The sequence below is a fragment of the Bactrocera oleae genome, chromosome 3, assembly GCF_042242935.1.
Source record: "Bactrocera oleae isolate idBacOlea1 chromosome 3, idBacOlea1, whole genome shotgun sequence".
NCBI classification, from domain to species: Eukaryota; Metazoa; Arthropoda; class Insecta; order Diptera; family Tephritidae; genus Bactrocera; species Bactrocera oleae.
In genome coordinates, this window is record NC_091537.1 from 25,799,111 (window position 1) to 25,826,959 (window position 27,849).

The 27,849-nt window shown below is 34.7% G+C and overlaps 1 long non-coding RNA gene across 1 annotated transcript in view; it reads right to left on the minus strand.

Annotated features, from left to right (window-relative positions):
* LOC138856363 (uncharacterized) overlaps positions 1-26,246 on the minus strand; it is an 88,436-nt gene extending 62,190 nt beyond the window's left edge. The window contains exon 1 of the long non-coding RNA XR_011395585.1: positions 25,151-26,246. This is a non-coding gene — a long non-coding RNA (uncharacterized lncRNA). The remainder of the gene's footprint in view (positions 1-25,150) is intronic.
* Positions 26,247-27,849: the final 1,603 nt, after the last annotated feature.

The following is a 27,849-nucleotide window of genomic DNA, read 5'->3' on the forward strand; positions in this document are numbered from 1 at the left end:
CTAATAGGCAGACATGCAAGTAGACTTGGCACGCCATATAACGAGTATTGTAGAAGTTGTCAGGAAGTAGATGAGGAAGAGGCCATTAAACTTCTTCGATGCGATTGCGCAGCACTATATAGGAAAAGAATCGCAACCATCGGTCGTGGGTTTCTTGACGACGTCTCGGAGGTTGCACGGATAAAACTTGTCTCACTGATGAAGTTCATCAGAAGTACGGTGTGGTTCAGAGAGGAGCCAATAGAGTGAGGGAATCACAGTCCCAGTGGTATCACAATGGGCCTTCTAAAGGCCTAAGTGTGTCGAATTGCAGCCACTTTACCTACCTACCTACCTAGTTCATATATCCGATACGCAAGCATATAAGCAACACAAGTACTTATGTTGCTGTTTTCCTAATTGTATTAGCTCCCACCTGTGGTTGCCGTAACTACGTCTGAGACCTCAGCAAGTGCAGAAATACCATGTAAAGTGGTTATTATTAAACGGTAGTGTAGTGTTTCAACTTTCTAATAAGATTGCTTTATGTTGTTGACGCTCCAGTAGCCAAACTATTCATAACTGCCGTACATAGTCACGATGTTGGAATCTACGTATTCACGGTGGGTCAAAATACAATCGGCAATTAAAGCAAGTATTACGTTTACAATTGCTCTTTTTGACAGCTGTTACTTGATTTATACTCAGTTTGGTAAGCTATTTCTTAATTAACGGACTTACCTCTGAACAACGCTTGCAAATTTGAAGAGCAGTAGCTGCATCTCATATTTACTCCAAAAAGTTAGATCACTTTTGTTGTGAAGTAGTTGTGATACGTTTAATTCATAATATTACTGCCTCTCACTTTAGCGCACACATTTACACATAAAAGCATCGTATCTGTAAAAATGATAATAGCAATGCCATGCTTTGTATTTATTTCTCACTTAGATTGCGCTAAAGATTGCTCTTTTAGGTGAAAATTGTCTGTCTAAAGCCATTAAATGAAAGATCATTCGATAAAACAACAGACGGCCGTTGTTGCCAACTACACTCGTACATATTTTATTGTGGACTCATTTTTGTTGTGGTTTTTAGGCAACAGCAAGTCAAACACTAAAAATTGGCAGTGTCCACTTTATTGCGCCCAAAAGCTGAAATACAACGACAATGTAATGACCAACAACACCAACACGGAACCCAGCTCAAATGGCTGCATGAGCAAAAAGCACAGTTACAATTCTACAGACGCATAAATAAACTTAAGTGCATTTGGCACTCATTTAAAAAAGACACACACACATATACACATTTATACATATATACTTTATATGAACGGCAATAACACACAAAAACCAAATAGCTTTGAGGCTGTAATGGCAGCTTAAAATATCAACAATGAGAACGGGGAGGAATGCAATGAACGAGGTCATGAAGAAAAGGTCGACCGAAAGCATATGCAGGCTCTTTTGAATTACTGTGTGGGTGCGCTACCCTTTCTCAATTAAACGAAAGAGCATGAATAAACACATATTTTTATACCATAAGTTGTTGTTTTTTTTGTTTTTTTGTTTAATAAAGCGCCACACTATTGGTATGTGGGCCTTATCACCACCGACAACGCACCAAACGAAGCAAATTGGTTTTGCCTGCTAGACTACATATACCATAAACTCCATTATATATATACATGTACAGATCTGTATGTAAACATATAAATTTCATGAACCAAGTTTGAAGCTGCCGCAGTCAGTTTGGCAGCAAAGTATGTTTTATGTCTGTTCGTAGGACATAAGTGTAATATAAGAGGCCGTAACAATAAATTAAAGAGATTCCACAGCCTGAATCAAAAAGACCGACAAACAAATCGGCAATAAAATACATGTGAAAACAAAATCAAAATTTGTAAACGAGTACGCCAAAGAGAGTTGAGAGTACTTAGGGCGGTGCATGTGGCGAGATCCGGAAATGATGCGATCCTACGCCAAGCATTAATGTGGAGTAGTATCGGCAGCAAAAGTACTTAGGAATCGTTGCGGAAGAGCATATACTTCGCTTAAAAATTACCGTTTCTTAGGATTCGAAAGAACACAATACTCATGGAAAATTTGTAGTACTTTAAAGTACTTGGAAGTCAAAAAGACATCACACAACATCAGTGCTCACCATCAAATCACAGAACTCTGTACTAATTTTCTTATTTCTCTATTTCTTAAAGTTGTTCATACAAAAACAATAGCAGTCTTGAAAAAATACGGAAAACTGTGCTCGCAACAACAATAAGTAGTATGAAAGTTATGAAGAGTTCTACTTTTGGTAAATTATTTACTAACAAGTGAAACCTTCCTATATTCGCAGCCGACTATAAATCAAATTAGTTTTGAAACAAAAAACAGATAAAAGTTATTATTAAATGCAATTTTTTAACTTAATTGATTAATTCAACAATATTCAATCACTTTCTTCAAAGGAGGTTTTTTGTGTCTGAACTGTTTAGACATTGACGTCTCGAAGAAAGCTTACAGCAGTCGGAAAGTACCAGATCGCATAAAAAACCGATAGCGAAGAACTTGGTCGTCAAAGGTACATATTTCATACCCACCCCGTTTCATTGGTAATTGATATTTCATAAGTATACGAGTACATCTGAATAGAACGAACTCACTCAACAAGCGTATGGGAATTGCAAGAGATAAAGTCACTTGAGAAATGAATTCGAAACTAAATTTAACGTCTGACATAGAGCATGGGAAACAGGATATTGGCAACGGAAATTAATGTGTGGCGTACAGTAAAAAGAATACGGTTGGGGCATATAACGTCGTGTGTGTAGTTGTTAATTTGCCAGAAATATGTGGGAGTACCACTCAGATAGATCCGCCGGAAACTGTGTAAGTCGGCCAAATTCTATGAAAAAATAAAACGAAATTAGTCTTACTCGTGGTTGGGTGCACTACAAATACACATGGTGGGTTGAAAGTTTTTCTACTTCTGAAACACATAAGTTATTAGGAGATTAAAGCAAGTTTGTTGTAATAAGTAACAATATTATTTCACTTCATAATTAACTTAGCGTTGACAACTTGCCAGATAAATTAATTAAAGAGAAATAAAATAAATAATAAAAAATATTGAGCTACCATAAATAATGTACTTGTAGATATGTGTAGATAAAACATTTGCACAAAAAGTGCTTCTAACAAGAAAACGTAAACTTCGGCTGCACCGAAGCAATAGTACTCTCACTGGTACATTTTTTATAGTTTAAAAGGTTACATAAATGTCTTTATCTAGATTTTGATTGGCCAGTTTGAATGCAACTGTCCGCTATGGATCTTCTATCTGAGCAATTTGTTCGGAAATTATAGTAATGCCTTGGACAATAATTATACCAAATTTACTAAAGATACTTTGACAAATTAACAGAGTTTACCATACAAGTACTTGAGTTTGGTTGGGCTGTTGGTTTGACAGCTATATGCTATAGTTGTCCAATAACGGTGGTTTAAATTAAAGAAAATGCAATAATTCACTAAACATGCTCCTCTCAATAAAGCTGGCATACTTCATCTATTGCCTGCTCTTTTTCCAACAATCTGAGAAGCAACATTGTATATTACAACATCAAGTTTCATTGAATAAGATAGTAAATTCGACAGTAAATGCCCGGTTAATTCTCCAACCTCTTTAACTCGTCTATAAAAAAAAATAACAGTAGCACCATTTTTAGACTGAATGTGTAATAATATTTCCAAAATATATAATATAAAGGAAGTATTATGTTGCCATTATCTAACTACAAAATAACGTTTCGGCACTGTATGACTACACATACCATACCAGAGACAGTGTATAATCAGTTTGTGTGGAAAGCAAATCTTCTTCCAGTCAAATGATGTATGGTTGAGTAGCTGGATATCCAATATACGGGTATACTGAGATGAAACAGAGTACTGCTAATCAGTGATCGCAACCGTACGATAATTATCGTACATATGCGATAATTTCATGCCTACGTACGATGTACGATATGATATCATTATCGTACGCAGATTGTACGATAATTTTCATTATGACGCATTAAAAATGTATCTTATTTCTACCCTCGCAGACAATTGGGCGATTTTTTTTTTTATAGGCAAAGGAGGAGAAGGCGCGAGCTCTTGGCTCTTACTGCTAGCAAATATTTCTTCCGTCTTTTTGCTCACAACGCCATCTACTGGTTCGTTCAACGAACAAATAATATCGATATTGTGGTTTGATTTCGATTATGTTCAGACTTCACAGACTTTGCATATTTAGTGTTCGAATGTTGGCTGTTATTCTTGTTATTGTATTGAGCTAACGTTCTCGCGATCAAGATTTAAAATAGTAATTCGAAAAAAAACTGTAACTGAAAGCTGAACGCGATTATGCTTCTATATTAAATGATTGTGTTTTTATATTAATGAGTAAGTATGTCAATCGAAAACTTTAATTCATTGGCTATAAACTATATATAAACTATCATTTTCACTCTGTAGCTGTAAAGTGAAAAATGAGTTCTTTACGTGAAGATTCCGAAGAAATAAATAATACTAAACCAACTGATGTTGATTTGGACATTACACCTCCAAGAAAAATTGCAAAAATTAGCAATAATTAAAATAATTATAGTCATTCTTTTTAAAAGTACGATAATTTCGTTTCATGTACGATAATTCTACGCTACTGGTACGATAATCGCCTTACTTCAAGATGTGAACACTGTTGCTAATGTAGCTTCCTAAAGTAAATAATATTCCTTTATATTTCGCTAAGATATAATAGAATATTAATTATTCTGATTTTGAATTCTCTCTTCTGATCCAAAATTCAGAAAATACCCATATATACGAATTCATAAATATGTACCCGTAGCATATGGTTGTCCTAAAGCGACGCTTATTCGGATTGGAATTTTCAATTACACTGTTTTGACATGCACTGACTCTTTGTTGTTGACAACTTTACTCTCACACAAGAAACAAACTCTTGGATACAACTTTTCACCGAAATATTACGCTAACTAAAACTAAAAATTAAATCCAATGGGTCATTCTAACTTTTATAAAATCAAATTACTGAAAACATAATCGGTGATTTAAACTGTTGACTCTCTGTAGTGCTGGTGCAAAAATGCCTGTATCCCGTCACCCTGTATACTTGTAGGTACGAACTATTTGCGCAACGATGAATAGTGGAAATTTGAAATTACTTATCCTTAGCCAAATATTTGCTGGCAAATGTATGAAATTTGATGACAAAGCACTATTTGCGAATGCATAGTTTCGTTCGTTCCTGATATTCGTGCATTTATGTATGCGGATCACTTGCCATTATTAGCTGTGGGAATCACGTTGCACACAATTGGCTGCACTTCAGTCATGCAGAAAAAAAGCTCGAATAGAAATAAGAGTGTGGAAGTGTGGTAAATAATACATGCGAGTATGTATATGTGCATATTCATGACAAAACATGACCATAATGAGTTTTTGATTGAAATCAGCATGAATAATTTCATGTTGGGGAGACCCGCAGCAATAAGGTGTGAAATTTCGAATCAAATATGAAGCCACAACCGAGCTATGGGAAATGCTGAATAATCGTGATCAAAGTAGAAATTCAAAAAATTGTGTTTGATTCTGATTTCTAAAAGCATTTCGAAAATCGGAAATAAAGTAAGAGAGCGATAAGCTCTGATGAAAAGAATTCAAAAGTTCGCCTTAAATAAAAATCAAATTTCACAGAAGTATAGAATGCTTTTATAGTTCCCAAAGCCAAAATGGAATGAGAAGAATAAGATACATATACTTTGAGGTATCTCTACTTTAGGATTTATTTATAAAATAACTGAAAAATATAAAAACAAAAGTTTTTGAAAGATTTTTTCCCAAGGATGGGTAAAACAAACGCTATAGGGGCCAATCCCAAGTCGCGCTATAAAAGAAGGAGGGATGGATGAGGCATTCTGATTGACTTCTAGTAAGAGTTTTGGACAATAGAAGGAAGAAGCGATCAATATCCTCGGCAACATCCGCCTTTAGCATAAGATAAAAATGAACACAACCAATGCGAGCTAAGGTGACAAGAAAAGGGCTCATACTCCAGGTTGTCTTATTCATCTAATCCTGTCACAGAAAGGTCATTGAGATCTCCGCCAGCGGACAGCGGACGGCCAAGCCGCAATTGAGGCTATACAGAGGGCCTATATTAGTCGAAAGTCGGTAAAAGCTATATGGGTAGAATAAACAGGATACGCGTTGGCCCGCTCGGGAACAGCCAGAAACACAATGCCCCTAACCTATAGGATATTCAGCTCCTTCAAGAGTTGCTTTAAATAATGAACCCTAGAGAAAAAGCTTAGGTTTTGGAACATTAGGAGCATAGGGCATACCACGAAGGTGCTTGGGGGTACTGTTGATGATGGGCAGGCCAAAAAACTAGTATTTAGTAACATTGTAGGGGTGATCACAGCGTTATTACTCCTAAGATCCCACCTTCAGAAATTTGCTAAAGTGTATTCGCCGGTGCAGAGCATGCGCGAAGAAAGATGAGACGCTGGAACATAACTTTGCGAATACCCAGCCTGCGTAATGGGCCTAGTAATGGCCTAAGTGCGGCCGCTTGGGGTATGACGGTCCTGCGCCTACTTTTAGAACCAACCAACAAACCAAGACTTAAACAAAAGAATCTTCTCGATCGAAACAAAATTACTCTCGTGATATCGATCAACTTCATTATAAGGTAATAATCTTAAATTATTTCGAGTTTTGTTTGGATGTTTTAGCACATAACAACCACTTGTAGATGCCTTTGGTCCTATACGGCATGTGCCAAGTTCAGAAAACCATTTCGAATTGTTGCGGCATCTAACGCATATCCCAGATAGCACTCATAATCACTTTTTTGTATCATCAGCGCTTTTTTCATACAAAGTAGTATTCTGTTAATACACGATATTCCCTTTATCCATTTTTTATCAAGATAAAATTGACACTTTCAAATTGCATAAATATGTGACTGTGTAAACTAAGAAATGGAACCACTTTGGAATTAATGAAAATGTAAAGACTGCTGAGTCGTTCTATCACATGTCCTATTCCCTTTTCCTTGACATTTTCACTTACTCATAACAACATAATAATACATTGCACACCATATGTAACTAGGAAACAAAACAAGAATTCTGAAGGAAATTGCGTGTCCACTGTAAAATTGCCTCGAAGGGATATGATCATCTTGCTTGCGTACAATGAAATGCCCGGGAATCTGGAGCCCAATACTATATGCTTGTATAAGAGATGGTGGCGGTTTACGGATACCCTTTGCAGCTGACCACTGGGAACTGCCGTCACGTATTTAAAAGAATGCCAAAAATATTTGATTCAGTGCGAAACGTGGGAATTTCATTATTTTCGCAGAATAACTCTTTGTGTAAACTATTGAATTTAGCACTAAAAGTGAAATTCAGATATGTGACAGTATGTAGCAAGATGGTTTGTATGTGTATATGGCTCCGAAGGTATTTACGTTCTCGCGTCCTTCTTGGGCTTCTTTCATTTTTATTAATGCTGCAATTTACGCGCAGAACATTGGACTCCATCATCTACTCCGTCGCTCATTTTCAATTTTACGCTTTCGCTTATTTCCTTTCACCACCCCTTTCCGGAATTTTTCGCTGCTTCGATTGCAACATTCGCAGTGTCTTGCGCTCAAAGGGGCGTTGCATTCACGAATGGCCCAACCCAACGAACAATTATTCTTGCCAGTGCGATTTATAGCTTCGACAGTTTGTGGGTACAATAATGTGACTAATTTATGGGGTTTGGCTGCTCTTTATTACAAATGTGTGTTAGACAAGTGCAGACGAACTAAGATACAACCAATTAGTGTTGGGACTTAAACACATATATACATTCAAAGAAGCGATTATAGATCAGGACTTTCATTGAAATTTATCTGAACGAGTGGCAAATAATAAGAATTTTACAATTGTTCAATTTAACAATTATTATCTGTGTAACATTTTACGAAAGTGGAAAATTGTTCGCGGGGTTGCCATAAATACAAAAACATAAACAAAAATGTTTCACAGAATCAAATTAAAGTGCTAAAAGAAACTGAAAGTATCGAAAGGAAATTCAATGCTCTTTTTTTATTGTTATTGCTACAAAATGCTGTACTCGTTGTACAGAAGGAAAAAAAAACGGAGTAGCTAACTTTCACTGCAATTTTCGCAGTGCGTTGCAGTGAGGAAGCTCTTGCTGATCGAAAGAAAATATTTATGCACTTGGCCAACGGTTGCAACACTCGGCTGCATGAATTATTAAACAGCAGCCAATTTAACTCAAAGTCGATTTTCAGGCTTCTTCCTTTGACCCAAATACCTAATATTGGACGCTGGCATTGCAATTATTTCTAGAAAGTTGGCAATATCGCGAACTGAAAAAATGCATTGCGTATTTAATTTAGAGGAAAATATTTCCGGGCAATTTATGATATTAAAATTGTCGCTAAAATTGTGCAGCAGAAAAATTATTTATTTTTCTTGCATCAATTCTGTACAATGCTTCAAAATTAATTAAGTCGGCAATGCCTAAGAGCTTGTTCAACATATGCAATGGTATACACAATCGGAATGACGCAATGTATGCGAATTTGTTCAAAAATTAGTCAATGGGTTTGAAATGGTCTAAGCTTCTAGACCAATTTGAACCAAGTTTGGTTCATGATATTCTCTTCACGTGTACATAACAAAATTTGAAATTGACCCCATCTACAATAACTTCTATCGAAATAAAATTTATCATAAATAACAATACTGGGATATGACAACTCTGATTTAACTATGGTTGAAAACCCATAACTCATAAATCCTCACTCCATTTCCATATACGAGAATCTTTATATTAATGCCATTTCGGTTGACATATGTATGTCAGTGACTGCTACGGCTTTTTCATAGTATAGATACATTTGGTTAGAATGAAACAATATTAGATGCGAATGTTACATTTATGTCCCTCACCCCTATATATAAGTGCATAATACAACCATCTGAAAGCTTCGGGTTTCAAAAGAGATGTTATGATTTAATAGATTTTATGCCCAAACGCTGCGTGAAATTAGTGCAAGTAATTGATATTTTAGCAAATATTAATTTTTAAATTTGTTTTAAACATAATTTATTAGTTTAAAAATTTATATAACGGTTACATTGAAAACTACTAAATGTGCTATAACTCAGTAATTAAATAAGTATGTCTCGTATAACTCGTTATAATATAGTTTAATGAAGAAAGTGTGTTAAACCGGTCCACAAATTACCTCAGGTTCCATATTTTACATATAGTGATTGCAGTTATGCCGAATATGTTTGAATTCGAGTACTGACAAATATTAATGCAATCTGTCCAGATTTTACCCCAGCCCCAACATACTCAATAAATCACTCCATCCATTTAAGTTTCCTTATGACTTTAAATTCATGTTGGTCAAAATAAAATATCTCTGATATAAATATTTGTATTTCCTTAAGTTAAATTTCTTGTGAGCTCTCTCAGCTTGTCCTTTTAGTCCTGAAATTGTACTTCTTGACCTTAGCGTCGCTGGTAATGTTGACGTGTGTAAATATTATTGCTTAAACGCTCTAAAACTCATAAATGTCCGTCTGTGGTGCAAACACGTTGCGGTCGTAAAGTGGAGTGGCGTTGCACATGGTGCTCGCCATAAGCAGCTTGTAAGCAATGCCGAAAGTGCAGGCTTCCAAATGCAAACAGGCACACGCACATGGTCAGGCATTGACAGATATGTAAGTCTATAGCGCATATAGACACGCACATATGCAAAGCTTGGTTCCATGCAAATATATTTGACACGCACACATACAAATAGATAGCGGAGTCATAAATCCTTACTTGCTTACAACGCCTGCCATTTGTCTGCGCTCTCACATCCGCCCACCTGAGGATCGCCTGTAAAAGGTGGTGTACTAATGCACTCCAATTTAATATCTTGCTGCATACGTGCCCAAGTGCAACGCAAGTATTCCAGCAGGCAGCCGAGCTATCCTGTTGGTCATAAAAAAAAGTAGACAGCTATAGCTCGTAGTAGCGTTTTAGTGCGGACAGAGCGGTGAAAACGAACGACATTTCGCAAATGCCCCAACCAGCAGCTGCCGCGAACAGATCGTAACCCGTTGCCGACAACCAAATGCTGCCGAATGAGCGGGCAAAATATGACAAGAATTTGCAGTAAGTCAAGTGCAAGTGTGGCACGTCGCCGGCCAGAGCTGCAGCGGCACACGTAGATTTACTCACGCAAATACTAAGGTACATATATTCACACGCACACACACGTTCCGTGAGTGGTGTTGTATGCGAATAGACAAAGCACAGCAGTGCTGGCAACAATTCAAAGCGCGTAATTAGATTTTAGCCGCGTTGCGGTCGGATTGCCAAATGTTGTTGCGGCAACAAAAACTACAGCAACACGAAAGCAAGCAACGGCAATGGGATCCACGTAGGTAGCTATTTTGCTATGTAGGCAGTCAGGCAGCAATAGTTAAAAGTCAGCAACATCTGGCTGCTGCACACTTGGCTGTTTGGCAGTCGGAAGTCAAAAGGTGAAAAGCAAATAGTGGCAACAGCAGGTTAACCACAAACGCGCATGGAAAATCTGGCAATCGCTTACACACACCAGTACAGTGTTGAGACAAAAATAGCACTTACACATACCGGCACAGCGGTAATTCAATTCAATTAAACAACTCAAACTTAATGCGATTTATAAGCACCACTTGACGGCATTGCTGCTGCCGCCATCAACATTTAAATTTAAACAAATGAGCATGCAGTGCGCCACTACAACAGCAGCTGCGCCACACAACAAAAGTAACAACACATAGTCACGGAAACACAAAAAATATATATATTATATAAGCACAAGCACAGTTAGCATCTACGTGCGCTGTGAAAGAGCCAGCTTTATGCACCACTTAATTGCAACAAATATGAGACAGAAATTTAGATGCAACTACAGTAAGTAAGAAACGCATAAAATTGGACGGAACCGGATATTAACTACTCTTCTATTATATTGTAAGCTTTATGTAACAAAATACCTATAAAACATAAAAAACAGGAATAAACGTTAACTTCGGCTGCTAAAATACCCCTCACAAACCACGGAGTTTCAATACAAGAATTTTGATCAGCAAGTTTGTATAACAGCTATATGATATAGTAACTCGACCTAAAAAATTACTTACGTTATTGTAGCGCTCTCGTAGTGATTCCATCAGAACAATTTGTACCGTTGTTTTGGATAATAATGCATTGCAAATTTCGTGAATATACCTTGTCAAATACAAAACGTTTTACACTCTTGCAACAAGTTGCTACAATTGTTTTAAAAGTGGGTTTGGCACCGCCCTCTAATGTATTAAATGTGCATATCTCCTAAACCACTAAAGCTATAAAAATCAAGTTTATTCAAGACAACCCTAACGGCAGTGCGAAAATGGGTGAAATCGGTTATAACACCGCCCACCCCCGATATAACAGTTTTGATAAAACTACTGAAAGTGCGATAACTCATTAAATTAACAAAGGCCGAACACCGAAAATAGTATAGTTAAGCCTAGTCGGAGCCAATACAATAATTGGACAATGGGCCCATTTTTAGGTGAAACCCCAAATCTCGAGATCTATTTGGCCAATTTCAACCACGCCTACTTCCCATATAACACAAATTTAACTTCCAGTATACAAATCAAACTTATATCCAGTATAAAAATTGTCAAAATCGGGCCATAACTGTTTAAGCCCCCATATACCGAAGATGTGGACCCAAGTGTCCACGGTTGACCTTTTCGTTATCGTTAAATAATTATATGATATATATAATTGGAGTTTGGAGAGAATCCTTTCCTGATAATACTATGCCTGCATATCCAAAATGGATTGAATCGGGTCAATACTTTTCTTAGACCCCATATACCTACTAAATAGAAAAATTTGCGAAAAATTCGTTGTTCGAATTTGTTTAAGTGATCTGCCACATAGGTAATTTATTCCAAAGGGGGCAGTAAACTGAACCGCCTCTAGAACTAGTATATCATCCCCACCAAATTTTACGTTGTACCGACCAAAATTCTTCAGACTTTTCTTCCTCAAGCATTTCCACACATGCATCCATCCACTGTCGTTATTATACAAGTTGTGTGTTAAGAAAATGAGCTAACGATCATAACTAACCACTGGCAGGTTTTTCGCGCCTCTCACAGCAGGGAAATCAGCATTGAAAGTTGTACCCTATGGTGAAAAGTTGCCATGCGAAGTTTGTACACCGCACTGTGGTTAGTTTTGAAAGAAATTCTTGTTCTTCAAATTTACGATATTTCTTTACTTCGAAGCATTTCCTTAAGTATGTATAATATTTCGATTAATGGCAATGCAATCTTTTTCCATAAATTTCAAATCGCTCAAGAGTTTAAGCGTGTTAAAAAAAAGGTTAAAACTTGAACTAAATTATAATTTGATAAGAATAATATACTTATATATAATTTCCGACAGTTTTTACTCAGTGGTGCGAATATGTTTGAACAGCTGTTATACTGTTCGAGTCGGTACTCTCTAACGATTGCCCAACCGAAGACAGCAATTTCTTAGGCCAGGAGAACACAATTTGGTTCCAGTGTTTATTATTTAAAATATTTTTTATGGATTTCACATGATTTTGAACACTGTACTGTACTGGTGCCAAGCTCCCCACTAAACTTTACTTTTGCGAATTATAACATTTTTTGAAGAAAACTTAAGGCAAATATCATATACTCATATGCGTATGCACATGGCACGCGTTATGAGGAGGCCTGCGCATTTGGGACGATGCGGCGAACACAAGCGCGTAATTAATGAAATATTTTCGACTTAAAAGTTCTGATTGTCATTTGGAAGTTTTCAGAATTGTCGGCATATTATCGCAAGGGAAAAGATGTGCGGAAAATGAAGCAACTTAAAACAGAGGAAATGTATGTGTCTATACATGAGGGTATATACCTACCATATATAAATATGTGAGTGAACGGGTGTGTATGAGAACTAAATGTGAAATTGTGTCTGCCATAACGGCAAGTGGTTTTATAAAGGTATACACTTATTAACATACATAGGGTTGCAGTTATTTATAGTAATACCCGTTACTTGTACATTAAGCAACGAAAAGGCCATGCGCCATCATGCAGCACGTGAGTGCGTTGCATGGAAAATCAGGTGCGGTAAGCGTGTGTGGGAGAAGATTGTCAACAAAACGTGTAGAAATAATTAAAAACATGTTGATAGTTGGCAAAACTTCGCTCAACACAAACACATCACTGACATAGGCAACATTTTATGAAAATCCGAGCAAGCTAACCTTGCATAACCTTATGTCTTCGTGAGTGCAAGTGCCCTTAAAAACATACGTGTTTAATTTACAAACAATTGAGCGCCCACCTCACTCATACACATGTAGTATAACTGCCTATAATTGTCAAAGCATAACTAATACTTTACTTGCAGAGCAGAAATTAAACGAAATTGTTTCGCAACTTCGGCTTCGACATTAAATTAAGTGGAGCGCACAACAGCGCCACCAACGTAAAGAACATAAAAATTCTTTAAAATGTCTCAAATTGCCGCCGGTGGTGGGTCAAAATGACACACATACTCATACACACTTGCTTTTATGAGTTTTGCGCAGACAAACAGGCAGACAGCAGGGGCTCGCAATGAATAAGCACGAAAAACACATTCCACATTTATTACTCGAAAATATATGGCTATCCAATTTCAATCTCTTATAAACCAGTACGCACAGAAATTGACAAGGAACGCAGCAGTAAGCTCACGCATGTTATTAGAAATTCGTGGAGGACAATACTTAAGGACAGCGGATACACAATATGCTCGCTAGATTTAAGACATTCGATTATCACTGAGCTGGTCTTAGTTGCGCTGACTGACGGGTTATTTGCAAAAGCAGCAGGGCCCGTAGGTCTGCGGCAAAAAAAACAGCAGACAAATCGCCGCAGGATAATTCGTTGCTGAAAACGGAATGAAATCAAACGAAATAAATGAAAAAGCATGCCAAGGCCACAACGCAACGCCGAGTAATAAATCTAAAGCTACAATAAGTGAAATGGAAACGAAGATATAGTATGCGAGAGTGCTGGAAAAAGAATCAGAGCAGACACCACTTAATAGTGATGGAGGGGCGACGGCGTGTGGCGGCCAGAGGCGTAGAACGCATGAAAATTCAAGCACAATAAATATTATTTTCTAAATCGAATGAAATTCGAAATTGCAAACCAAGTCAAATAAATAAATATCGTGCAAACCTTAGCATACGTATACTATGTATATAACGTCAAATAAAAAAGCAATGGCTGCTGATCTAGAAATATATTCGAAGGAATTTACCGAAAAATTTTCGATTCTCCATTTTTAAGCGAGCAATATTTTATGTAGGTTAGTTAGTTTAACTATTTTAGTTTTGTCATATAACTTTATTTTTTAACAATTCAGTAAAGATTACAAATCTATATACTGTGAACTACAAGGCCAACTAGTTAACCGTTAGTTAACACGCAACATGTGTTTCTTTTATTTAATAATAATATTTTGGCCATAGATAAACTAGTTTCGTACAAGTTCCAAACACATAATATATATGTTTAATTAAAAAAAAAATGTTATAAGTTTGCTGCTTTTATAATTATTTAGAATTTAATCACAAACTCTAGAAAAAGGTGTGCTTAGTTACTGCAGGATATTTACAAATCACTTATCCATACTAATATTATAAAGCGTAAAAATTTGATTTGATTTCTACGTTCGGCAGCTACACTATTTCCAGTGCACATAGGCTATATTATATTTTCAAAAAGGTTACTGTTCGTTACTAAAACGCCAATAATATGATCTTAAGTGTAAAAAAGTTTCAAAAAAACTATTGATTATAAAACAAAATATTTCACTACGACTTTGCAGAACACAATTATCTACAAAATATGTCGTGACAGCACATGACTAACTTTAAACTACTAGGTTTAAACAACTAGTGCTCTGTAAAAGCTCTTTATATGCATCTTGTTATTAATCCTTTTCAAAATGAATTACTTCATATTCAAGATTGATTCAATACCTCTAAGTATGCGGATCGATTATAACTAATATCAGAATTTTTAAAAATCTGGTTGACTTTACACTTTGTAGGCAATAGGTGAATCATATTCAGCTTCAAAACTAAATTCCTCAGTTTATTATAAATGCCATCATTTAATACAACAAAAGCTCATATTTGAAAAATCATTTGCATAGCAAATTGTAGTCCCCAGTCACGCGGTAGCTAACGTTATTCCAAATTAGTTTTGCAATTTTTCGAAACTATTATCGAAAAGTGTATGAACACGAGGGGACATTTAGTTTAACTTTAGTACAAAGATATGATCTTGAAATGGATCCTAGAGGTAGTTTAACTAGAAAAATTATGCCAAGCATTTCCCCACGACTTGTGGCAAGAGTGAGAAAGTTAATAAGTTTTAGGCGATTTGAATAAGGAGAAAGGAAACAACGGTTAATTGGACTGTGTCCGATCCCTATTCAGGAATCGACCAAACCTGTTTGGTAGCAAGCCATTTTGTAGTACGGAGTCACACAATTTTTTTTTATCGTTCATAAACGTGAGACACCTTAGAACTTGTCAACTGAACCTTGGGGTACCGAGGTTGACAAAATTGGGTAATTGCTCCAGAAAATATTTATTTATTATTACCTAAACCTAACATAAAAGGCGTTTTGGCAATTAAAACGGTAAATTTAGTTAAAAATCTTTATCTAATCACAGTAACGCATATTTTATAAAGCTGTAAACTTTCATATAATCATTTTTGTTAGTTTTCATTTAATGAATAGCTTAGTATTTATTTATTATTTATATACATATTTGTACTGTAAATTCCTAAAACGAGAGGAGTGGTCGTATACCAATGACCCGATTTAAAGATATGAATGATCCCCGACAGCATCACAGAGGACCACTTCGTTGAATGCCAAGAAAAATAGGCTACACGAACTGTCAAATTAAGATGGTTGAACCATTTCTTTTGTTTTTGGCATCGGCTATGTATTTTTCTATCAAGAGCATTTTAAAAGTTAGGCTCCTAACCTCTATTTCTATCACTAATAGTAGACCGGTTAGAAATGGGTCACATGGCTCAGTTTTGTTTTGGGGTTATGCTGTAATACATTAGTTATATATTTCATTACTGTAAATGTATTTCTCTTAGCCGTGCATGTATTTACTAAATTGCACTAAAATATGCAAATTTAAGATTGGGTAAAAATATATTTTGAATCATTATTATATATTTACAAATTGAAATACTTCATATTTTCTCATATTTGCATTTGGTGCATACATAATTGAATAATATTAGGATTGGTTTGTTGTGAAAAGTTTTTACTAAAAATTCCAAAATATGGCAAATGAATAATTAAGTCTGTTCAGAATAGAGTAAAAGTGCATTTCATAGACAAATCTTGCAATGAAATGGAAAATAAGTTTCGGGAATATCATTTTGACTTGATCAATGTGAACTTGACTATTTACACTAGTATAGATATACTTTTGCGCTTTGCGCACCGGCAGTGTCACTTGCATAGAAGTATCTCAAAAAAATATATATCATGTTTTTGCTAAGCTCTATGTACCCTCTTTATATTAATCGACAGTACGGCAGTATAGAGTTGTATTGAAAGTTTTTGCTGCGTATTAAATTTCAACACAGATTTTATATAAATACCCGCCATACTTACATTTATTCTGTAAAAATATTTTAAAAATGTCAAATATTTTATTTAGCAATTCGTAAAACATGCGATATTCATTTACTAATAAAATTTAATTGTCTTAAAATTAGCTTTGGCAGTACACATACAGTACGCCCTTGGTAATAGCATATAAAGCTAATATGATGGTTATTTTAATTATTTGATCTCATGAAACCAACTGGTTTTATCATTTTATTTTTTTATATTAGTTACTAGACATTATAGCTAGTTTCTAGCACTTATCATTGTTTTTTGTGCCTAAAACTGTGAACAAAAAAGAAGTTAAGTTCTTTTTTTTTTCATTTACTAACTTAGTTTGTAAACAACGTTAAGTTTTTTTGGACAAATTAATTTCCTAGACAATGAATAACATTTCTGATTATAAAAATATAAAAGATATTAAGTAATTAGTGTTTTATTTCTCGAATATATACAATATGTCGTTAAAGTAACGCGGGACCGCTGCCGTTACAAATAACCGCCCGCTCGCTGAAGGTTAATAAGTTCCTATGGAGTTCTAACCGGGTAAATGTTTAACTCTGTATACTTATGAGTATGAAGTAATGAAAACAGCGTCTTGTAAGTGGTTCCAGAGACAACGACGTGAGGGCATACAATTTCTACCCAAAAAAAAATGGAATCTTTATGTAAAAAGCATGTACATAAAAAATTCAGAGACAGTTCAGGAGCTGTCATAAATGCAAGTCTTGTCTCCAGAGCCTAGTAAAGATTTACCTAAATATTATTAAATAGGATATTAAATCTTTTCAAATACTGAGGAAGTCGGCCGTCGACATAAATGCCTACGCTCACTGACTTATAGGTGAGTTAAACTAAAGTGAGTTAAATTAAAACTTTTATTTTGTCTTATTCCCACATATTACTTTACGTTAGACACTTAAGAATTGAAATGTCTTCTTTAGCATTTCATTACAGATCAAATTCTTTCGTGATTCGATTTTGTTTTGTATGTCAGTTGCTTTTATCCCGGGCACACTGTACGCTCATAAAAAATATTGTCAATTCAATTTCGGATTAGCTGCATGCCACTCATATAACAGCACGAAAAAAAAATTGATGAACCAAATCTGCAGTTTATATTTATATTTTTGTGATTACTATCAGCTTTGTAACTGAATCAGATTGAATTTGCAATGTAAAGCCGTAATTTAGACGATTATTTTGCACATGCTAGTTTAATACTGGTTTGCATTTCAATTACTTAATAAAAAAATATTTTTTGAAACATTTAATTGGTGTTTTTAAGCGGTTCATAGTAACTTAATGCATTATATAAAAGAATTAGCAGAGCAAACGAGTATGTATGAATATAGACATACTTAGATTTTACTCATACAACATGTGGTACTATCTTTAATTTACATATTTGAATATGTAAATGCATCCAATGAAAGATAATAAGTTATTTTAAAAACATCGCTACAGTCAACACAATTAAAAGTTAGAAAATTATACTTATACTTCTCTTAGAATATGGGATTTCTCAGATGTATTTGTATACTTTATGGAACTCTCTTATGTTTGTCTAGATCTAGATCTAGTTGAAAGAAATAATTTAACCCTATACAGTTTTTGTGATTGTGATCCATTTCGCCCTGAATGTTGAACCGTTAGTTGCAAAGAATTAATAAAACACCGCTCGCAAAACATTAACTTTTTTTTAGATGTGAAAAAAAAAAATCTATTGTGTAACACTTTTGGTAAGTATCATATAAATGGAGAGTGGAACTTCAAAGTTCTATTTTCGTAAATTTTACATATAGCTGCGAAGCTGAAAGGTAAAAGAGAGTTCTAATAGTATTGTGTTTATAAAGTAGTATATTTTTTATGAATAAAAAATAGACTTTTAACACTGAAATCATACTTGATCCTGTTACAGAACTCGAGCTAGAATGGCAATGTAACCGTGAAAAGGAGACTCATAGGAGTGTTGACACCAAAAAAAGTCTGTTGACAAATATCGAGGCATTCTGCACTAACGAAACCGGCTATTACGAAGTAGAAAGCCCAAAAAAAATGTTTTTTATATAAAACATAATTAATCGGAATATTAGACATTAAAAATATACAACAGAACGTGTTGACCATACTTTTTATTACTCAAGTCAATGTACCGTGCCACGCATTGTTTTCGTATCCTTCGAATCTGCCTCTTCGAATCTGTTGTCAGACCTCAATAAAATGCTCGTTGGAATGAAATTAATGAATCTGGATACTAGTTTGAAGCAACAAACCATTTGTTCTACGAAAATGGTAGAAACAGGTCAAATGGTCAAAAAGTTGCGAAATTGTTTTAATGTGTCCATCGGTCTCAACGGCACCTAATCGATTATTATAGTGTAATTTTGCCAATACAATATCTTAGCCTGATTACAAAATATTAGAAAAGCTCATGAAATCGAATATTTAAAAGCAGTTGAAGAATCGAAACGAGATTTTTATACCATGAACAGGGTATATTAAGTTTGCCACGAAATTTTTAACACCCAGAAGAAAACGTCGGAGACCCTTTAAAATATATATACAAATGATCAGCATGATGAGCTGAGGTGAGTTAGCCATGTCCGTCTGTCCGTCTGTCCGTCTGTCCGTCCGTCCGTCTGTATATATGCAAACTAGTCCATAATTTTTTAAGCTATCGATTTGAAATTTTGCACCTGTCCTTTTCTCACCAAGAAGCTACTCATTTGTCGGAACGGCCGATATCGGACCACTATAGCATATATCTGCCATACAAACTGAACAATCGGAAGCAAGTCCTTGTATGGGAAACTTTTTTATTTGACGTACTATCTTCACGAAATTTGGCATGAGTTATTTTCTAAGGCAAGAATATAATCTCCGAGAAAATTGTTTAGATCGGATCGCTACGTCATACAGCTATCATATAAACTGAACGATCGGAGTAAAGTGCCTGCTTGGAAAAAAAATATATTTTTTATTGCCGATTCACGAAATTAGATCTGAATCAAGTTGTTGTAAGGAACCTTTGTACCTGTGAAGGGTATTATAGCTTCGGTGCAACCGAAGTTAACGTTTTTTCTTGTTTATTTACATTTTAAAAAGTAAAAATAAAATTTCTTTACAGTGATATGTTAGTAAGTAATATATATTCTTTATATTTAGAGTTGATAAATTGATGACAACACATTTGCAGTAATATACAATATAATAGACGCAGACGCTCTCGATCTAACAGTAAAACAAAGTGCACGGAAATTACCGTAATATGGTATTTATTTAAAATGGTTTAGTAAATATGGTTTAATTATCCCGCATACATTTTTTCTCGGTCTAATACAATGTGGAAAATTAACTGTTTTACCTGTAGACGAAATATTAAAAATCGAAGCATTTCATGATTGCATAAAATTGCGGAAAAACGGAAATACATCGAAAAACAAATATCAATTTCTAGCTAAGCTGAGCTGCTGTGTATATTTTGAGAAGCTTCCAACTTTATTTTAAAAGGTTGAAACTCCGAAAAAAATTGTCACTAAACAAGTAGCAAAAAGAAATTCGCAATCCTAATACACCAATTTTTATAAGCAAGTTTTTGGCTATTTAATACCATAAAATATTATATTGAATCGTATTGTCTTCTCTATAGCTTAATTTACAGCAAATTGATTAAAGAATAGATAATATATGACATCAAGCAAGCACGCAAAATTGAAGGGCGCAAAACTGATGAAGCGCAGTGTATTTGTTGTAAAGTAAACTGATTTGTCCTTTCTGTGAATCTTACACAAATCGTGTAATGTATTTTAAATTTTATTCGGCAATATTATAACAGTTTTTAATTCAATTGAAAAACGAGTTTCTTTAAACAGTGTAGATTTTCTAAAAACCGATACAGAAGAGTGGGAAATGAATATATACATACTTCACTACATCAAGAATTTTTCAGAAATTCATTCTAAAGCGACACAGTCTTTATCCTGTTCACTCGTAATTCGTGCAAAGTATTCGTATAGAAGAATTTGCAAGTAAAGAATATGCAATATTTCTTGAAAAAACTCTCTTCTACTTAAATACAATAGTCTTCTTCTTTTCTAAAATAATAGAAAAGAAACGGCGAGGCGGCTTTTTCCTTGCAACTGAAAGCCTTTAAGTATGTCAATGCTAAAATCCTTTATTGACACTTTATCCTGCACTAAATTGAATTTAATGCAATAAAATATTAATGACATTTATTAGACATGAAAGGCCATTCGCTGCCAGCGGCGTTTTTCCACCTCTGACATTAATTAGACAAACAAATTTATTAATATGCAAACATAACAAGCAGCTGCAGTTGCTCTTCCTTAACTTGCCACCATATTCTCTGCTATTATATATATGTATGTATATATGCATTGATGTGTGAAATATAGGCATTAGACATACGTACGTTATTAGCAAAAGCATATTCGATTGCTATGGAACGGCATAAATTCACCATAATTAGCCGCACACTTACTGCAGGTGGTCAGAGAGCGAATTGGAGGCTACTAAGAAACAGGCTAATTTTATATTTTTGCGTCAATATTTACCAAACAGAAACACATACACACGTTATAGACGTTTGCAGGTAATCTGTTATGCATGCATGTGTGTGAGAAAATGAACTGGTACAAACGGCATGCATGTTTTTGGCAAAAGGAATAAAATCAGCAACAATACACACTTTTAATTAACACAAAAAACCTCATCACACTCAACATGCGCACTCATTTGCAACACTAGCAAGCAAATTCCACAGTACAAACGCACACACACACAACTCTGTGCTCACAAATTAGGTTCAGACACAACATATATACACAGGATGCTTCTTTATCTTCTTCACAGTTCTCTATTTCATGCCATTCCAACTTACACTCGAGCGGTTTGGATGTTCCACTTTGAGTGTGCAGATAAGACCGCCACTGGGTTGGTTTGTAAATAGCCAGCTGGTGAAAAACATGATGCGTTCATGCGCTCGCTCATACTCGTACATACATTCATTACATTATGCTGCTAATGTATGGAGATTTTCATACATTTTCTTCACTTTATGTTATTAAACAAATTTTGTGTTTTGTTTTAGTTTTGCTTTGTTTGTTTGCTCATTCTTCTCGCAGTTTTGAATATTTTTCTGCTCTTGTTGTTTGTGTTGTCAATGTGTTGACTTTTACTAGGGCTTTAAGCTTTAATCGAGTGTTATTGGCGCCGGCTGGTAAGGGCTTTGTGTGATGCGAAATTCAAATAACTATATAGGGTATAATTGGTTTCTAACCGAACTGTTGTTTCCAATCCATTGACCGGATTATATTTATATAAATCCTCATAATGCAGAATTAATTTTCAAACTCTCTCTGATATTATATATGGTCAGATTCGTAAGACTAATTTTATTTGAATCAGCTCAAAACCAAATGATGGGCGCGATACCGCCTAATTGTATGTGAAATTACGTACCTTATAAAAACTTGTCCTTTCACCACGCTTACATCCATATAAAATCGAAATATCAAGTGGTTTACAAAAGATAACTCAATCATCAACAAAGGTTTGAGTATCGAATCTGATCTAAATAGGTTTTCTGCTTCACTTAATATCATACATGTCGGTTAAGAGACAGATATAACAATAAAACTATATGATTTAGCAAATTGAGTGATTTTGGTCATTATATTTCCCAATAAACTTAATTCGCAGCCGATATCACTGATACTAAATGAGCGTAGTCGACCACAACTTTGTCTATTAGAAAATTTTGCCGTCTTTAACTTTTAGCTCTTTACAATTTTTTTTGTTTTCGGCTGCGACCGAACTTAGCCCTATCTTACTTCTTTATTATGTTTTTGTTTGAATTCCCATTTTTTTTTCACATTCAACTTATTTCGAACTTTAGTGCGCTTGACTTCCGGCTCACATAAAATGCCCGCCTACACACACACGTGACCATAACAGCAGTGTGACTGACGTTGTTGTGTTGGTTTAGGGTTACGCATTGTATGCCCAATACAATTTGTATACCTAACCGCAACTGATTATATTTTGTAGTGGTCTTAATGTCCTTTAATGCTTGAAAATATTGTTGTTCAGCCGTGTTGGTGTAGTGATCGAAGAATTTGAAAAAATGTTTCGAGTTGACAATCTGTGTTAGTTCCGATAACGTATACCTGACTGTTGTTGGAACAGGTACGTAGACTTTATATCATTGCTGATGCAACTATGTCTGTCCAGAAGATGAATTTTATATATTTTATAAAGAGAATAAAAGTGAGGATAAATATTTTTCAGTCGAATAACTAATTAAAGTAGTCTCATGTAAGTAAATAGTATATTTATATCCTGAACAGAGTATATTAACTATGCCACGATGTTTGTAACATCCAAAATGAAAAGTCGTAACGTGGAGAGCTGTGTCGATTTAACCATGTCCGGCTATACGTACGCGAATTAGTCTCTCAATTTATAAAATTTATGAAATATCTTTTGAAATTTTACACACGGCCTTTTACTATTAAGAGAATGTTCATTTGTCAAAACCGCCGATATCGAACAACTATAGCATATAGCTGTCATATAAACTGATCGATCCAACTCAAGACCTTGAATGGAAAACTTTTTTATTCGACAAGGTATCGTCACAAAATTTGGCTTACATTATTACTTCAGGCGACGCTACAATATTCGAACATATTTTTTAGATCGAACCAATATAGCATATAGTTGGCATTCAAACTGGCCGAATCAAAATCAAAATAAATATGTTTTCATTCCCTTTTGTACTAAAATAAATTCATCTGTGAAGGGTATTAAAGCTTCAGTGCAGCCGAAGTTAACGTTTTTTTTTCGGTTTGGTTAAACTAATTGCTGAAATATTTCGAATGGGGAGACAGATCTGTTTCGACACTATATTCTGATATCTCCAATTAAGCCATAGTAAATTCTTAGATATATTCCTATATCGAGTGCTTGGAATTGCTTAACCATTTAATTTTGGAACGATAGATAACAAAGTTAAACAAACTGAACCACATTTTAAGTGGCTTAGTAAGTACTTTGGGTACCTGGGCGCAGAGGCATAGCGGTAAGTAAGCTAACAGTTGACCTAGCTCAGTTGTGGTAACTAGGTCTTTAGAGCCAGTATCCCCGCAGAAAGAGCCCATACCATCCAGAGAAACAAGCACTGGCAACAATTTAAGAAGTTCAAGCAAGTAATAAACCTCTTCAGGTATAAAGTGAAGACAACCTATAGCACCTGCTTCTTAATTGCTTAGCGCTCAATGAAAGAAAGAGGGAATTCCTCGGATCCATAAATCCACTGGGTATACCTCCAATAACATTCTGTTATATTCTAATGACTTAAACAGCACAGTTCAACACTTCTCCTAGTTTGTAAATCACATTTAAATTATTTGTATTTCCTAATTTACGCCTCAACTTTATACCCCGCTTTACGGTACTCTTTATCAGTCCAGCAATATTTTAACAAATTTACTTTATGTGTAAAAGAACCTTTGGTATTGAATGGATGTGGCAACACAGTGGTTTGCTTTAATTTTTTTTTTTTTTTTAATAATTTCCTGTGCGTCGGAAATTTTTGCACGCCAGAGAGAAAACTGCGTTCACCGCCACGCTATATTTCCGTGTTTCCAGGAGGCACCAGCAATTAGCACAGGGGCTTTGAATACTTGAGAGGCATGCCGCAATGTGTGTATGTCGTTTGTGAGAGTGTCGTGCAGAGTGGTAAGCGGTGAGCGGCGAGCGACCGACACACGTAGGCACTTAACATTACAAACAAAGCCTCGGCAATAACTTTAACGTCGCCAGCAGCAGCATTGCCCCTCTCAAAGGCACAGGCAGCGGCGCCGGAAGTGCACCCCTCTCACCACAGACTCCTCTCAAGCATTTCGTAAATTAACTTTCTCATTAACATCAGCAAATTGCCTTTTGTCGCGTGTGAAAATTTACACTTTCGTCAAGGCGACTAGCATTGCCCTGGCGGCGTTTCGGCTGCTCTTGGCATTTGCGTTAGCTTACATACACCGACATATTTTCATTATTGTGTGGTGTGGCATGCCAGCTCATGGTTGTTCTACCATTTGTCTAATGTTTTTGCTTTATGTAAAATACTCTAGAATACATTATATTTTTGCGGTTTGCTAAGTGTCACTTTGAAAAATGAAGTTTGTCATTTCGTTGGAAAAAAAGCACACGTTTCATAGTAGTTTAATATAAATAACAAATGCTTGTGGGTTAAAAATACACTCGAGGCTTACCTTTGCACTAGCTGATTGAGTTTATAAAAAATAAGAGTTGCCAGTTCTCCGCAATATTTTTCTCTTTTTATAAACTACAGTACAACTTTAGGAATTTAAAATATACTTTATAAATATCCTTTGCTGTAATCCATTTACAGCATAAAAACACAAATTTCTTTATATGTTTATATTTACAGCAAACTGCTCTTACCACCCTTGTAAAGTGCGTTTAACAATATCAAAACTTATTGTATTTATTTATTACACAGAAAATTTTTCGCTTAATTTACTCCGCTATTTAGCACCATTTTTATTTCTTTTGTTACTATTTTATACACTTAATATATTCTAGAGTTGAATTTGACGCCACACAATTCTTCTTCTTATTCTCTCTATATTCAATTACCATTTCTTAATAGCTAAACCCTTTTCCACATTAACTAATTTATCAATTCATTTTTCAATTTAAATTTCATAAATGACCTTTTATATTCTTATTATTAATTTTATTTTAAATTTTTTGTTTCATATTTTCATGTCTACTTTGATGGCATTTTGTTTGCACAATTTTATGTTCGTTTTTTTCTTCTCACTCTTGCCTTTATCCCGACGTTGTTGAATTATTATATCATAGCTCCAATTTTATTGGCTCTTTACTCAAGTTGACAGCTATAATTGCCACTGCTTAGCGTGACATGGCACTTTTGCACTAACAGCGTCAGCTCGCACCCGCAGTCGTGTGTTCTTACACGCTTGCAAGATAATTTTGCGAGTGCTTTAAGGTGGCACAAATTGTGGCAGATATTGGCACTTCACAGCAAAGTCTTCGCATAACACATTTGCTGCGGTGCGAAATTCTTTACCTTTTTTTGCTGGAATGTGGGCAACGTTCATTCGTCGGTGATTTATTTAATTGTAATAAATTTCATTTTGAAACTCTTTGACTTGAAATAATCTTTAACGAACTTTTTCCCTTAAAATATACGGACACCTGGCTGTTATTGCATTATCTTGTGGGTATTGGTATGTAAGCTTGTATATGTTTCCATTTCAATTCTGTATGAAAATTTTATTTCTTGTTTAAAGGTTTTAGTTTAGCGCTGCACTTGTTGATTTTAATATTAATCAATTTATTTATATTAAAAAGTATGGATTTTTTTATATTATTAATTTAATTTAAATGAAGTTTTACATACTTTTGAGCAATTAGCATGCTTTTCTAATTTATTTACGAGTATTTTATGCAAACTTTCATTTTGATATTTTTTCTAATTATTTTGCGGATATATATATTATTTATATATTTGGTATCTCTCAAACAAAATGTTTTGCTAACTTTTTATTAAATTATTAGAATGATATTAATATAATGCACATATATATCTTTTTGTTTCTAATTTAGGCAAATTTTTTATTGTGATTAATTTTAGCACGATAAATATTGTTAAATGTTTTACTATTATTTTTGCTTTATATTTCCCTGGAATAAGTGGTTAGACGGCATTAGTTTTTTAATTATTACTTAAACTTAATTTGAATCACAAAATTTTATTTAAATTGCTGCTCACATTATCCAATTCTCTGCTTGATTCTTTTCATTTGGCTTATAATTTTTATAGACGCTTATTAGTTTTATTCTTGTAATGATATTGTTAATTATTTTTCTGAAATTGCTCAACACTTATTTTTTATATACAATACTTTTTTATATACCAAATAATATTTTAACTTATTTAAATTTTTTTTTACAATTTTAAATTTTAAGCACTACTTTTTTATTCACCTGTAAATATTTTTTCTTATTAACTGCTTGGTTTTTCTATTTTTATAATAAGTTTGAAACTTTTTTGTTTAGAAAAACTTGCATAGGGAACAATTGGTTTAGTTTTTACACATTCACGAACACTTATATGTTTAAATTTGAAATATTTTTACTGTTAAGCAATATTTATCATAATTTTATATAATTTATTTAACTTTATCAAATAGCTCGATTGCACTGCGCGCCTTTTCACACAATATTCATCTTATTTATTTATTTGTTTCAACACTACCTTAAAATTTTATTTTTTTTAGTTATTGTATTTACGTAATTATTTAACTATTTGTTTAACATCAAAATGTGTTTTCTCGCTTTATGCTTACCACCCGGCTTCAGTAAAAATGCTACGCACACATACATACACAAAGCAAGGCGCTTCCATAACGCGTCATGAACGAATATGCAATAGGCGGCTACGACCCTCCGTTGGCTAATAAATATTTTGCTGCCCTTGTTTTTTTTTAATTTTTATAATTCAAACATTTTTCTTGACAACTTCATAGACTTTGCTCACTTCTTTACACCAGCTTACACGTTTTAGGTGCGCTACAAATAAATATACAAGCCGACATTAGCAAATAGGTTACCGACAGCGTTTGGTATTCGAGTGCGTAATTGATCACGCGTTGTGTACACTTTTAGCATTACCAGATGACTGGATGCTGCTCACGAGCCGTTGCATAGTTTTTTCTACGCAATCTGTTACTCATACGCCGTGTACGTACACAAGACGAAGGCTAGCGAAATGTGCGAGCAGAAAGCATTTTGAGCGCTCTCTACGTAGTTAATACAAAAACAGAAGCAAAACGCATTTTCGAAATTCTCACGAATGTCTCACATTTACGCCGGCTGTTTCGCACGAATGTGGAAGGTGTTTATAAAGCGCCGGCGCAAG